We start from the raw sequence: 14,673 nt of genomic DNA, 5'->3' as shown, positions 1-14,673 counted from the left end.
AGCTAGTAAGTGTCAGGTGTCTGAAGCTGAATTTAAATTCAGGCTCTCCTGACTCTGGGGCTGGTGCTGTACTCACTGGACCACCTATGTTTGTCTGTCCAGGAATGGCTTCCTAGACAGGGGGAGGGGTGATATATTCAGAAATTAAAGTGAAGTAAAAACCAAAAAAAATCATTTAAAAAAAGATTAAAGAGTTTTCATCTTTTTCTTTCTTCAAGGTTCAGCAACTACTTCCTTCATGAAGCACTCCAAGTATCCCCAGGTTAGCATTCTCTCTCTCTCCTCTCTCTCTCTCTCTCTCTCTCTCTCTCTCTCTCTCTCTCTCTCTCTCTCTCTCTCTCTCTCTCTCTCTCTCTCTGTCTCTCTCTCTCTGTCTCTCTGTCTCTGTCTCTGTCTCTGTCTCTGTCTCTCTCTGTCTCTCTCTCTCTCTCTCTCTCTCTCTCCCTCTCTCTCTGTCTCTCTCTCTCTCTCTCTCTCTCTCTCTCTCTCTCTCTCTCTCTCTCTCTCTGTCTCTCTCTTTCTCTCCCTCTCTCCCTCCCTCTCCCTCTCTCTCCCTTCCTCCCTCTCCTCACTTCATTGTACTCAGTCAAATGTTCTAAGTTTTCACCAAAGAATACCAGCTTCTGCCTCTCAGAGGCAGGTGAGGTGGAACTCAGTTCCAGTGACTCCACAATCACCATTCTTTCCATTATACAAAGGTACAACAAAAATCAACCAAAAAGCAATTTAGCAAGTGCCAACTAAGTGTCAGGAACAGCTCTGGATGACAGGTAGACAGAGATCACAATGAAACCATTCCTGCCCTCAAGGAGCTCATGTTCTTTTGGAATGATCCAGCATGAGTACAGAGAAATAAGAACAAAATAAAATTTCAAGTGATTTCAAGCTGAAGGGAGTGGGAAAGGCATCTTATTGGAGATCACACTTGGGCTGGAAGGAAGTTAGAGATCCCAAGAGGCAGAAATGAAGAAGGGTTCAGTCTGGACCATTTGCGAACACCAGGGATGAGAGAGGAAGTACAGAGTCCAAAGAACAACCAGCAGGCTGGTTTGATATCATATCTCTACTTTGTGTTTTTCCCAGCATTCAACATAAGACCAAAGAACTTACAACGGCCCCCACATCCCATCCTCTTTGTGCCCCTGGAAATGACTTCTGTGCTTTTTGCTGGAAGCCTCAGCAAGACCAGCCTGACATGTAGACAGAAGAGGTCCAAATAGGAGAGAAGACAAAGGTCAGGGAGATGGGGGTCACCCAAGACAAACTTCACTGGTGTGGCAATTCATTCACCCATGACCTGGCTCTGCATCCTGGGTAAGACAGAGAGAGCCAGGGCCGGGAGGCTGGAGGGACAAGGAGAGATGGATTGCCCCATAAATCAATCCCAGGGCCCTGATTATAAAATAAACCATGAGGGCAGAGGCCGGTGGTTTTTATGATATTGCCCAGCCCACAAAATTTATTTACTGCCTGAGTGATTGCCCTCCACCTCCTTCCCCCATGTCCTTCACTGCAACCATCCTGCAGGGGGAGGGGGGAAAAGGGGTGATGGGAGGATGGAGCTGTGTCTCCTGGCCAGCAAGAAGGAGACTAATAGACAGGCAACCGTGGTCAGACGTTCGTGGAGGAGGAGATGGGATGAATGGGACAAGACTGGGGCCCATGGAGGGAAGTGAACAAGTGAGTCCTGGGGAGCCCAGTTTCCCCGATAATCATCATGCAGAGGCTGGTGACCTCTTCTGCTTTGGCTGAGAGCTGGAATAGTTGAGTCTTAGAGTCATAGTCAGAGAAACAAGGTTGGAAAAGGACACCTTGAGGTTCTATGGTTCTAAGGTCCAATGGCCCATGGAAAGAAAACTTGATATGAAGGAGTAAAGGCTGACCCTGGAGTCAGCAAGATCCAGGTCCAAATCCTGCTTGTGACATATACTAGCTATGTGACCATGCACAAGCAACAGGGGATATGGTATTCATGGGTGCACTAAGTTCCTGGGCACATATTAATATTATAGATTGGAAGTTATTTAAAATATGGTCAGTGGTTCCAACCTAATGGAAATACTCAACGCAAATTCAAATAAAGCTGTCTCTTCAGGGACTCTGTTATTCACACAAATTTCAATCTGGCTGTTTAGTAGCTATGGACTTAGAGGACCTGTGTTCAAATTCTGCCTGACCTTGAGCAAGTCACCTTGCTTTCTGAGCCTCAGTTTCCTTATCTGTAAAATGAAGAAGGATGGGAGTGAACTAAATGACCTTTGGAATCTCTTTCATCTCTAAATCTGTGATCCTATGAACTTCCCAGTCCCTTCTCTGATAACTATATTAAGAGAAGTTTCTGATCTGCCTGAGGGTAGGGGGATGGCATTTCCGCACCAGAAGTTATCACCTGGAGAAAAAAAAGATCTGGACTCTTCCCCCTGCCCCCCAAAAATAGTCTTATAATTCAACCAATCAACAAGCATTTATTAAGGGTCTACTATATGCCAGGATGCTTCTGATTCTCAAATTCTAAGATCCTATGGTTCTGATTTTAAAGATTCTAGGGGGGGCTCTAAAAACTTGACATTCTAAAGTTCAATTACAAAATTCACTCACCCAATCTCTTCCCCTCCCAGTGGGCCCCAGGTCATCTGAGGGTGAGTTCCCACATGCATGTACCCCTAAAGCAGCAGGAGGGTGTTGAATCCCTTGGAGCACAGGAGGAGGTCCACTTTTTAACCTTCAGAGATGTTCTGAGCCTCGCCCACCCCATCACCCCGGCCATGATCATAGCTGTGTTCTTAGCCATGTGCAAATACAGAAAAGCTATGGTGACAGAAAGTTTCTTTGAGCTCAGAGACACTTGCTAACAAATCTGCACTTTCTTCATCCTGGCATCTACAGCCATTTGAGAAATCGTCCTATGTTTTTATATAAACTGGATTGTTTGCTCAGTCCAGAGAAGGTTAACTTGCTTATTTATTAGACCGGTGCCCACCGCATATTTTGTCGGAGGCAAATAAAGTTCAAGATGACAAGACTGGTGGTCCAAAAGGCTTCCCAAACTTCTTGTAATAACTCCTCAGTCTCCCAGGGATCCGTGGCCCCAGGCTGGAAAGCCCTGATTTAGGATGGAGGGGTAGCAGTGAATTCTACAAGCTCCTCTAACATCCAGGTGAGCGATGGCCAGTCCCCTACTACGCAGGTGCCCTGACTCCCAATCTACTCCTCTTGGCCCAGCCAAACACACACTTGTAACTTGGAAAGGGAAGGAGGGGGCTGGAACTCACTGCTGCTGGCTCTGTAAATGTCAAGGCCAGAGTGAAATCTCCTTCTGTTTTATTAAAACTATGTAAATCCAGCTGGGGGAGGGGAGAAGAGATCAAAACCATCCAGGACAGCCTCCCAAAGCCCCTCGAGGCACCCCGAACTCCCATCCTCCACAGCCCCGCCTGACAGCGCCATCAAATGCTTCATTACAAAGAATGGAAGCTTGGTTACTGTTTCTTGCGTATGTGTGTGCTTTCTCTCCCCAAAATTCACAAGCTTCAAAAGAGCAGAATTTCCCAATTGTAGGCTTGTCACTCACTTTAGTGACCTCACCTAATGTCCTCCCTTCTCTCAGGATCGCTTCCCCTATCTATAAAATGAAAGCCTTGGGCAAAATGCGCTCTTCCTCCAGAGGCTCTTCTGGCTCTGACGTTCTGTTCTGTTTGTTGCATGATCCCTCCCAGCTCCCATGCTCTGTGTTCAACTTTAACATTCTGTTCTGAGGTCCTTCCCAGCCCTCACATTTTGTGTTCTATGTTCTGAGGTCCCTCCCAGCAATCACATCACATGTTGTGATCATCCTAACTCTAATATTCTCTGTTCTGTATTCCATAGTCCCTCCTAGGTTTGAACTTCTGTATTGTATGTTTCAAGGTCCTTCCCACTTCTGACATCCTATGTTCTAAGAGTCCTCTCAGCTTAGCACAGAGGGCCCTTAGAACATAGAGAACATCTTGTAGGGTTCAGCTCTCATATCAGATGGCTCTCATATTCTCTGTTCTGTGTTCTATGTTCCTTCCCATCTCTGATAATCTATATTCCATGTTCTAGGGACCTTACAGCTCTCAGCTTTGTTCTAAGGTACCAGTTGTAATATTCTTTGTTCTAAGGTCTCTTCCAACTCTGATATTCTATGTTCCAAGCATTCTCATCCTGAGGTCCCTTGCGCTCCTCAAGCCTCAGTTACTTTATTTGTAAAATTAAGGGGAATGAGTTTTTTCCTGTTGCATCTTTTTCTGACATTAAGCCTAGAGCTCTCCTGCTGTCCTGTTGGTATGATTTGGAGACCTTATTTGGTCCATGGGAGCAGTGAGGGGAGAAAAGCCTCAGAAGGAAGCCCAGAGCCCATGGTCACAGCTGAGAATTGAGGGGTGCACCGATTGTGAGCCCAAAGGTCTGCTGAGTGGGTCAAAGCCCCACCGAGTGAGTATGAGGACCCCTCCTTGAGGATGGATTTTGCCTGGGTAGGAGGGAAGGAGGGTTTTTCTCTTTTACATTTTTTCTGCATCACAGAAGATCCATCATTTCCTTTTCCTGTAATGATGTTGACCTGATTAAAATTTTTATTGGATTTTTACAAAATAATTTCATACATAACATTCCCCGGAGCCCCTGTAGGAGGGAGGTAGAAGGCAAAGAAAATGGGGAGAGAAGAATGGAGGAGGGGGTAGTCATGTAAGGAGAGAGGGAGAGATGAGTATATTAAGCACAAGGTGGAGAATGGAAATATTTGATTTTTACACCGAAACGATCTGGCAGGATGGAGGAAAGATTAGATCTCTTGCTTTTTAAATAGTGCTCTTGGAATACTGCAGCTGTGAAAATGGGCTCAGAATTGGCAATTTGAAGCTAGAGGCAGAAGTGTCTTGTTTCCCACAGAAGGGCCTTTGAGAGGAGTGAGGGATTTGGTGAGAGCCAAAGCCCAGGCCTAGGCAAATTCCCATGGAAAGGAGGATAAGACGGTGTCACAGCCCAAGTGCCATCCACGTTCCCCTTCTATCCAGGGAGGAAGAGCAGCTCAGACTTCTGGAGTCCACCATGTCAAAGGAAACATCTCCCTCCCAAGGCCCCTGTGAGGTAGAAAGGATGCACATTATTAGCACCAATTCATAGATCATGAAATGGAGGCTCAGAGGAATTTAACAATTTCTTTTTGGATGATACTATGACATGCTTGAGAAACCACCCCCTGCCAATTCATATTGGCACCAGAATTGCAATTTATAGTCTTAAGAGCTGGGCTTGGAGTCAAGGAGTCCTGAGTTCAAATCTTGCCTCAGGAATTTAATAGCTGTGTGGCCCTGGGCACTTAGTCTCTGTCTACCTCAGTTTTCTCATCAGTAAAACAAGGAAAATAGTAGCATCTACAACACAGCATTGTTATAAGGATCAAATGAGAGCGTATGGAAAGGGCTATACAAATCTTAAAAACTTTCTGGGATGACCAGTTAGTATTATTATTGGCTGGAAGATATTGAGAATTTGAGTGACTTGCCCAGGGTCACACATAGTGTCCCAAACTTGAACCCAATTCTACTGGACTCCAAGGTTGATTTTCTGCCAGCTATTCCACACTGCTTCTCATTAAACAATTTACCCAGTGTTTTTAGTTTTTATTTTCAGTTCCAAATTCTCTCTCCCTCTGTCCCCTCCTCTACCCATTGAGAAAGCAAGAAATACTGTACCCATTATACATATGAAGGAAGTCATGCAAAACAATTTACCCAGAATCAACAAAGCTAAAGATCTATCTTGATGGAGTGGATAGAGAGCTTGCCTTACTGTCAGCAAGGCCTGGGTTCAAGGTCTACCTCTGCACATACTAGTTGTGTGACACTTCGGGGATCAGTCAACCTCTTAGGGACGTGACAATTCTCTAAACAAGTAGTGGATCCTCATTAGTAAAAGACTTTTGTCACCTGGAGTTACTTATGCCAATGAAATCACCAATCCAGTCAAAAAACAAGCTGTTAAATAGAAATACCAGAGCTGCAGGAGACCTTAGAGATGACCTCATGGAGGGATTCTTAACCTGGAGTCTGGGACTTTTTAAAAAAAAAATATTTTGAGGTCTGTATTTCAATATGATTGGGTTTTTTTGTAATCCTCTATATTTTATGCATTTAAATATGTGGTTCTGTGGAGGTACGTATGCATAGGCTCCCCCAGACCATCCCATAGCACAGAAAAGGTGCAGAAGCCATGCCTGGTCCAACCATCATCCTACAGATAGGCAATCTGGTGCCTACCTTATCAAGGTTAGGAAACAACGCTTTCTTTCTTATCTATCATTTCGTCTGTCTTCTGGCCCAGGGTCCTACCCCCTAGATGAAAGCATTTCACATTAGCTTGGCCTCTCACTGGTTTTCCATTCAATTCTAGGAGAGAGGAAGAAGGATTGGGAAAAGCTTAAATTTACAAGTGAGGCCTGAGGGCAAGGAAGATGGGGTCTAGGACCAAGGGGTAGCTAAATACTGATCCCTACATGGAGCAACCCCTCCCTGGCACACACACACACACACACACACACACACACACACACACACACACACACACACAACTTACACACTCATGCATTCCACCTCCACCACTCAAGTGCTCCTTAAGATCTTCTACCCCTGAGGTGTTTTGAACTGGTGCTGCCTTCAGTCTTTCTTTTGGAACACCCAGGAAGCCTGAGAGAAGCTATCATCGGTCAAGACAACCTTCTCTCCACCCTTACAAGTGACATTCCTGCCGTCCTCACCCACTTAGGGCCGTAAATAGTAATTCTCTGAAATAAGATGTCCTAGAAGGGTTCAGCCAAGTTGCTAAACCCTTTCTCCCTCCCACTCCCACATGGGGCTATTTTTGCTAAGCTCCCAGATTAAAAAAAAGAAGAAGAAGAAAGAAAAAAACTAAGAAAAGTTGCCTCATGTCTAAAGAGTCTGATAAGCTGACTGGAGTGTAAACAGGCCAGACTGGCCCAAATATTTGTTGCGTTGCTGAGTAACTGAACAAAACGTCTCTGCTCCCCAGCATCTGAGGAGACAAGGACTTGGAGGAGAATTGCAAACAGATGTCCACTGCCCAGAAGGAGAGGCATTTTATGCAGCATCAGGGACCACCCAAGAGATTGCTCCATCAGCCTGGATCAGATGAACTTTCAGGTCACTGAATGTCAGAGTGTGAAAGGACCATCTAGTCTGACCATGCCTGAACAAGGATCCTCTGTGCAGCGCCCCAAATCAGTGCTCATCTAGCCTCAGCTTGGAGGCTTCCACGGACAAAGAGCCTGCAATGTCCAGAGGAGGTCCATCCATTGGAGGGCAGGTCTAGTTGGGAAGTTCTTTCCCTGATTTTCCAGCCTAAATCAGGCTCTTAGCAACATCTACTCATTGCTCCTGGTCCAGTCCTCTGGGACTAACTAGAAAGAGTCTATTTCCTTTTCTATGTGAAGAAACAAAATGTTGAAGTCTCAAAACTCTAAGTAAATTAGAATTTAAAAGACCCTAATGCTTTAGCTGATTTAATAGGCCACTAGGTGTGGATCAAGGTAAAATACCTGAGTGCCAATACTGGTATTTGCTACAAAGGAGATTCCAACTGCTCTGAAAGGTGACCAGATACCATTCAGACCATCCTCACAATTTAGTATTATTTAGAGTCTCCGTGATTTGAAATACCTTTTTCAAGTCCTAGAGTCCTTGATGTGTCATGATCCACCATCATTAATACATCTTTAACTTGTTTACCCTTTGCATTAGACTCTGTTCTTGATTAGTAACTAATGCAAGCTTTGTGGTCAAGGAATTCTAGAATTCTGTAGTAGTCCCTGGAACCCATCTTCAAGCCCTAGATTTTCTTTGTTTTAGAGAACTAGGAATTCTAGTTGGTAAGGGACTGTTGATGTATACTTTGTATAATTATTTGTACTCAAATACAAAAACAATCTGTGATTTCATTGATTCAAGAATTCCTTCTTGTGATGTAGATCCTGTGAACCTCTCATCTATGTCCTCCCAACATTTCAACATGAGGAGTCCACCCAACATGTTAGAGGCCTTCCTTGCTTTCTTCCAATATCACAGGACCAACTTGCCACAGGACCAACTCATCTTCTCTCCCTGATGACCTCCTTCACTCTTGTTCTTCAGGGTTTCTCCTTGGTTATATGTTCTAGCCTGTTCAAAAGCATGTACCTCTCTACCGTTCTCTCTGTATGACATTCATCTTTAGTTCTTAGGTGACTGTGACATTCTATTGCTGGCATATGGGGAGACTGGTAAAATGTTCGTATTGAAAAGATGGCCCTTTGATTTCATGGGAAGCTTGGGAGCAGCAAGAGAACCATGTAATTTCCCTAAAGCAATCCAGCCTACTCTCCTCCTTTTCAACTCTGGGCCTAGCTCATTGTATTGTCTTATACTATCAGACAAGCGCTATAGGCTGTTGTAGATGTAGGTTGAAATGTAGGCATTAAACAGACAGTCTTCATCCATTTATCTTTCCTGTGTGGATGGACAGGCCAAACTCTCTAAATTGAGGACAGATTCTTGCAGGAAGCTCTGTGAAGGTGCTTGGGTGCAATCCACATAATGTCATTCATAAAGTGGACCATCTGAAGGACCTCACCATCCTCAGAGAATCCTTCTTTGACCTGGACTCTGTGCTGAATGTCCTCCATCATTATGTCCCCCATGATATCCATTTTATACCTTTCCTGACATTTATTATCAGAGCGTCATTGAACAAGGTCATTCCTATCATTATATCTTCCAAGGAATCCTGAAAGATGATCATATATGGATGATAGACACTTTGTTGTAAAAGAACCCAGTGGTTTTTTTTTCAAAATATTCGACCAAAACTCTCAAGGGGATCTTATGTTCTCTATATCTTTCAGGCAACTGTCACATCATAAAGATGTGATACATCATTGAAAATCATTTGCAAAAGGCTTCTTGCTCACAACCAATAGCCTCATAGAGGATGCCCTCAATTTGTGTATAGATGAGCCTCATAAAGATTTTGGATAGATGGGAGATTAGACATATAGGTTAGTATTTTTGGACGCTGTCTTGGTCATCTTTTTTGTATCAATAAGTTCTGAGATCTTTTTCTCCATGTTTTTGATATATTCTCCTCCTTTAGAGACCTTTGATGTCCCCTCATGACATCAAAATTATATCACCTCTAGCACCGATCTCTTCTATATATAGACTTGATTCAAATGAGCTATTTTTCCTATCTATGTTCTTTTTGGTGCCATTTCTATATCCTTTCTGATCACCTCAGAGACTCTAACATCAGGGTCTAAGTGTGGTGGTTCCATGGTCTTTAAAGGAGAAACTAGTTTGTTGTAATCATTTTTACAGATCTTTTCCACTTTTCTTCTGTTTGTCATCCTCTTTCCATTTTTATCTTCAAATGCCCTTGGGATGACTTTGCTAACCTGGATATCTTACCAAGCTTTCTCTGACCTAGTTTTACCCTACACTTCTTCTCTGTGCTTTCTGAGGCAATACTTCTCATGATCTTGCCTTATCCTTCTTTATAAGATTTTAAGGATAAGTTTATATTTTACAGCAGGTTGGTGGCACAGTGGATACAATGCTGGACTTGGAGTCAGAAAGACCTGAGTTCAAATCCAGCCTTGAACACTTATTAGTTGTGTCACTCTGGATGAGCCACTTTGCTACTGCCTGCCTCAGTTTCTCATCTGCAAAATGGGTATAATAATAGTGACTACCTTCCAAGGCTGTTGTAAGAATAATATTTGTAAAATGCCTATATAAATACTAGCGCTAAGCACATTGCCTGACACATAATCGGTACTTTTTAACATGTTTATGTGTGTGTATGTATATATAGGTGTATATGTATACAAGCTCTCACTTGCTCTTTCCCTATATATATGTATATGTGTATATATACACATATATATACACATATACATGTGTATACACTCATATATAAAACTATAATCCACTGTTTCATTTGGCAGCCATCACTCCATTTGGCAAGTAAGTCAAATGTTTTCTGACTAGTGTGCTTTCGAGGCTCATTTGTTCTCTTTATTGCAGAAATTAGTTTATATTGGTTTAACTTCTGGATGAAATTATAATCGTTGGTGACCATGCCATTTCCATCCATTTGCCTTTTTAGAAATTTTCAACTGCTTGTTCAAATAATTAAGGGCTGCCTCTCATTTGTATGCCATATCTTTTTTTATCACTACTAGTCCTTCTTGTTTATTTTAAATTCCAGCCTTAGCTCTGACAACTCAATAGTCTTACTGTGAACAGACAGCTGACTTAAGGATAATTCCTACATTCATAATAAGCCATGTCTGTCAGAATGTAGTCATTTTCATTTCTAGTGAGATTATTTTCTGCTTACCATGTCCAGTGACTACCAGTTATTTTTTAAGAAAGTGTTCATGATATAGAGGTGCAAGGCTCCTGTATAATCTAGAAGTCTTTGGTGTTTCTCATTTCTTTCTCCTGAACCATACTTGGTAAAATTCATAAATATGTATTCCTAATAGATCAGAGTCCTAAATACAATACTGAGTGATTCAGTTTATTTGCTTTGACACACGTGGCAGTCTTTTCAGCTTCTCAAAGGCAGTGAGCACACCCCACCCTACATCCTCCCTTTTCTAGGCTAAACAGTTCCTTCAACTGACTGGCGTATTTCATGAGCTGGTCACTCTCCTCTTGACAATCCTGCCAACCTTGAGATCCTAGGGCAATAATAGTAACTGTTGTTGGACCCAAAGGTCTAGGATGCTACTCCCTCTCCCTCTCTACGAAGGGGTCCCTTTCAACTCCAGATGCAACCAGTCATAGACCAACTTCAGTCCCAATGGAGCTTTACGACCTAAAAAGAAGAGCCAGGCTCTTTTCTCATACTCCCTGACTCTTTACAATGTCTGTTTTATTGATGAGTTGTTTCAGTCACGTCTGACTCTTTATTTTGGGTTTTCTTGGCAAAAACACTGAAGTGGTTTGCTACTTCCTTCTCTTGCTCATTTTACGTATGAGAGGCTGAACTGAGGCAAGCAGGGTTAGGTGACTTGCCCAGGGTCATACAGCTAATAGGTGTCTCAGGTCAGATTTGAACTCATGTCCTCCTGACCTCAGGGCCAGCACTATATCCACTTCACCATCTAGCTGTCTTCAAGCCTCTAAGAAAATCATTTGAAGTTTAGATTTTGGCTTTTATCTAAAGTCTCTCTAAAGGGAGGAGTAGAAAGGCATTCAGTGTATACATAGGACAGCTATTTATTTCTTCTAAACACAAAAGACTCACAAGTGTGCATTGACAGAAAACAAAAAAGCAATGATAATAACTTATACTACTATTATACTCTTCTGAGAGGCTGAGACAAAAACCATCAAAACGTAAAGCAATTTATGAGATTGCTGAATAGCCATTTTTACATTTCACCTTGCCTCCGTACTGTCCAAACAAATCCCTCTAGGTACAAGTCTTCTGACTAGCCCTTTCAGGAGCTGAGCTCCTTCCCCCATTAGTGATTATCCTCTCTGATACAGAAACTCCCCTCAGTGGCAAGTCAGTTCCAACCAAAGGACCCAGTATCTCCAGAATTCTTGAGCTCCCAAGGTTGCTTCCAAGGCTGGATACATTCACCTTGGCAATGCCATTTGGTCACCTCTAATCAGGAAAGAAATAAAACAGAAACAGTAGCTAAGGGCAACAGCCCCGATTCAGGCTTGCCTAAGGTCATACACATGCTTTACTTACCATGTATTCACAGTTTGACATTTCTACCCAGATGAAAGAAGGACACCAACCACATCCCATCTCACCCCTTCAGGGAGAGACTCAAAGATTTGTGTTATGCTCATCGTCTGGAAAAAGAAGAGGAGTTTCAGAGCAGGGTCACTTCTTTTCAAAGCCCACCGAATCAACATCCCTTCTGTTCAGTGGCCAAAAAGAGAATTTCCTTGTCATCTAAGAGCACCAAGCCTTCCAATACCGAATCATATGTGTCCCCAGAAGTTGTCAGAGGAAGTCAGCAACAACCAAATACTGCCATTCCCACACATATTACATGGACTACAACTTAGGATTGTAGTCTCCAGTCTAAGGGAACATAGTGGAGGACAAGGGGAGGAGAAATAGAACTAGATACCCTCTTTCTAGCTGCTCTATTTGAAATAAATAATCACAATACCCAATTATTTTGTTGGGCTTGGAGTTGTACTCTCTCCAATCTAGAAAGGGAGACAGGAGACCTCCTCAGAAATATTTGGTTGGAAACCACAGGATTTCCCACTTTCCCTCAAGTTTCTAGTAAAATATCATAGGCCTGTATCTTCTAGTGTAACTGACCTTACCAATAACTTGGAGTGTAGAATGCAGATTCCATATGAGCAGTGACTGTTTCCTGTTTTTGCCTTGATCTCCCCAGAGCCTTAGCAAAATAGTAGGTGTTTTTAAAATGCTTTTTGAATTGAATCAAACTTCTGTGGAGAAGAATCTCCTGGTGTGGTAGAAAGAAGACCGCATCAAGAAGCTGAGGACCAAGGTGGGACACTGACCTCTGCTTCCTACTTCTTGCATGACCGTGGGCCTCAGTTTCCTCCTCTGTAAAATGAGGGGATTGGACTAGATATCCTTTGAGGTTCATTCCAGCTCCAAATTTGTGATCTTCTGTCTGGAGCACAAATTACAAATGGAATGGTCACAAATGCTGGTCCCTAAACTGCTGCCACCATCTGCTCCTAGCCTAGCATCTATATTTTTTTAAAAAATATTTTCATACTCCTTTCTTGATTCTAAGGCACTTCTGTAGATCCTTATTCAAAAGAGAAAGATTTTCTCAAAGACTTTGGATCCATCCCTCCATACCTAGTAGACAGTTCCTCATGATCTACTTTGGACAAAATAATTCAATCCCTGATAGGCAATCTTCTCATGATGGGACTGTCTGAAATAAGCGGGACTAATCCTTCAACAACAGACCAGGGTCACTGGGCCCATCCTTAAGCTCCCATCAGAGCTTAAACTCCATTAGAATAACCCTTGGGATCCCAGGGCCATCAAAATGCCATTAGGTAATATTGGAGGAAGACATTGATGGGGAAAGGAAAGATAGCCACTTATGGAGCCAGGAGATCAGGTTTTAAATCCTGTTTCCAATAATGGATTCAGTCAGAAGGCCCGAGTCTAGGGTTACATAGCTAGTCTGCAGCAGGCTTGGAATTGAGCTCTCATCCAGACTCAGTGCCCTGAAGTCTATATTCCCTGCCTCCTATTTATCTGTGAACTGTAGTATAAAAGGTTACTCTGCTGTATCTACTGCCACTAGGTGCCTTAAAAAGGAGAAGAGGCTGGTGCCCTACCCAGAGAGAAGCTAAAGCAGCTGCAGCCTTCTTCTTTACAATTCAACTTCCTTGAGCCTTGATGTTGGTAATAGAGAGTGTCAAGAACAGTCCCTGATCATTAAGGTATTTGTCTTTTGGAAAAGGAGCATATCCTTTGGGGGAAGGGAGAAGCAGGAGGGAGTAAGCATGGCCTAAATTCCCAGAAACTCATCCCAGTTATTCTTGCTCCTTACAAGAATAGCAGCTCCAAGTTGGGTGCTCAACCTTAAGCAATGGCTGCCATTGGTGGCTTCATGAAAAGCCCTTGCTCGAGTCAGTCCTGGATGTTTCTTCTGAGCCCCATGTATCCTTTGGGTCTCATGCAGAGATTTTAAATAAGGTATGCAATCCATCAATCTATTGGAAAATCATCAGTGAGGCCCTTCTGTAGGGCATGGAAAGTCCCAGAGCAGGAATGAAGAGAGTTTCCCCCTCATCCCCTATCAAATCACGAGTTATTAAGCTGAGGCCCAGAGTGGGTAAGGCCCTTGTCCAAGGTCACACAGTGAATTCATGGCAAAGCTAAGACTAGATTCTAGGTCTATAAACTTCTAGTTTGGGATCTGATTGTTGATGAGATAATGGATGCAATGCATTCTGCAAACCTTAAGGTAAGCTATTATTATTAACCAAGGTCACACAGTAATAAGAGACAAAGGCAATTCAAACCCAGATCCTCTGACCTTAAGCCTTTCTTGGAGGTTTTATTTCCTTTGAACATTCTATATTCTCTCTCTGCACCTGTTTGAGGCCCAGGACATTTAACGGTCTAAAAAATATTCATTATAATGTTATTATACTACATATTTATGTACTATAATAATAATTATTGACCTGACTCATCAACAACAGCCCCCAGAAGGAGATAATGTAATCTCTATTTTACAAAAGAGGAAACTGAGTCTCTGAGAGACTGAATGACTTACCCAGAATTACACAGTAAGGTAGGACTTCTACCTTACTAGAACTGGGACTCATTCTCTAATATTCTACCTCCAAAAACAATGATCACTCTCCTGTAACACAGTGATGTTAGGGAATGACAAGCAGATTCCATACTAGGAGTCCACAGATGCTGCACATGAAGCCAGAAGATGTAGAATGAAATCCAAGCTCTCATGCTTACCAGCTGTGTGACCACACAAAAGCTACTTCCCATGTGAGTCTCACCTACAAAATGGGCGTGTGAGCATCTGCATCCATGACCTTCAGAAACCATAAAGCAATAGAGAAATAGGGCCAGAAAATATCTCATAGGGAATTA

General features: G+C 42.9%; 1 long non-coding RNA gene across 1 annotated transcript in view; it reads right to left on the bottom strand.

Moving 5' to 3' along the window:
- Positions 1-4,572: 4,572 nt before the first annotated feature.
- Positions 4,573-14,673, bottom strand: part of LOC140517435 (uncharacterized) — a 64,601-nt gene continuing 54,500 nt past the window's right edge. The window contains exons 2-3 of the long non-coding RNA XR_011971585.1: positions 11,785-11,891; positions 4,573-5,102 (exon numbers count right to left, since the gene is read on the bottom strand). This is a non-coding gene — a long non-coding RNA (uncharacterized lncRNA). The remainder of the gene's footprint in view (positions 5,103-11,784; positions 11,892-14,673) is intronic.

The sequence above is a fragment of the Notamacropus eugenii genome, chromosome 1 (genome assembly GCF_028372415.1).
Source record: "Notamacropus eugenii isolate mMacEug1 chromosome 1, mMacEug1.pri_v2, whole genome shotgun sequence".
Classification (NCBI taxonomy): Eukaryota; Metazoa; Chordata; class Mammalia; order Diprotodontia; family Macropodidae; genus Notamacropus; species Notamacropus eugenii.
Note: the sequence above shows the minus strand (reverse complement) of the source record. Positions and strands in the feature narration are given on the sequence as shown.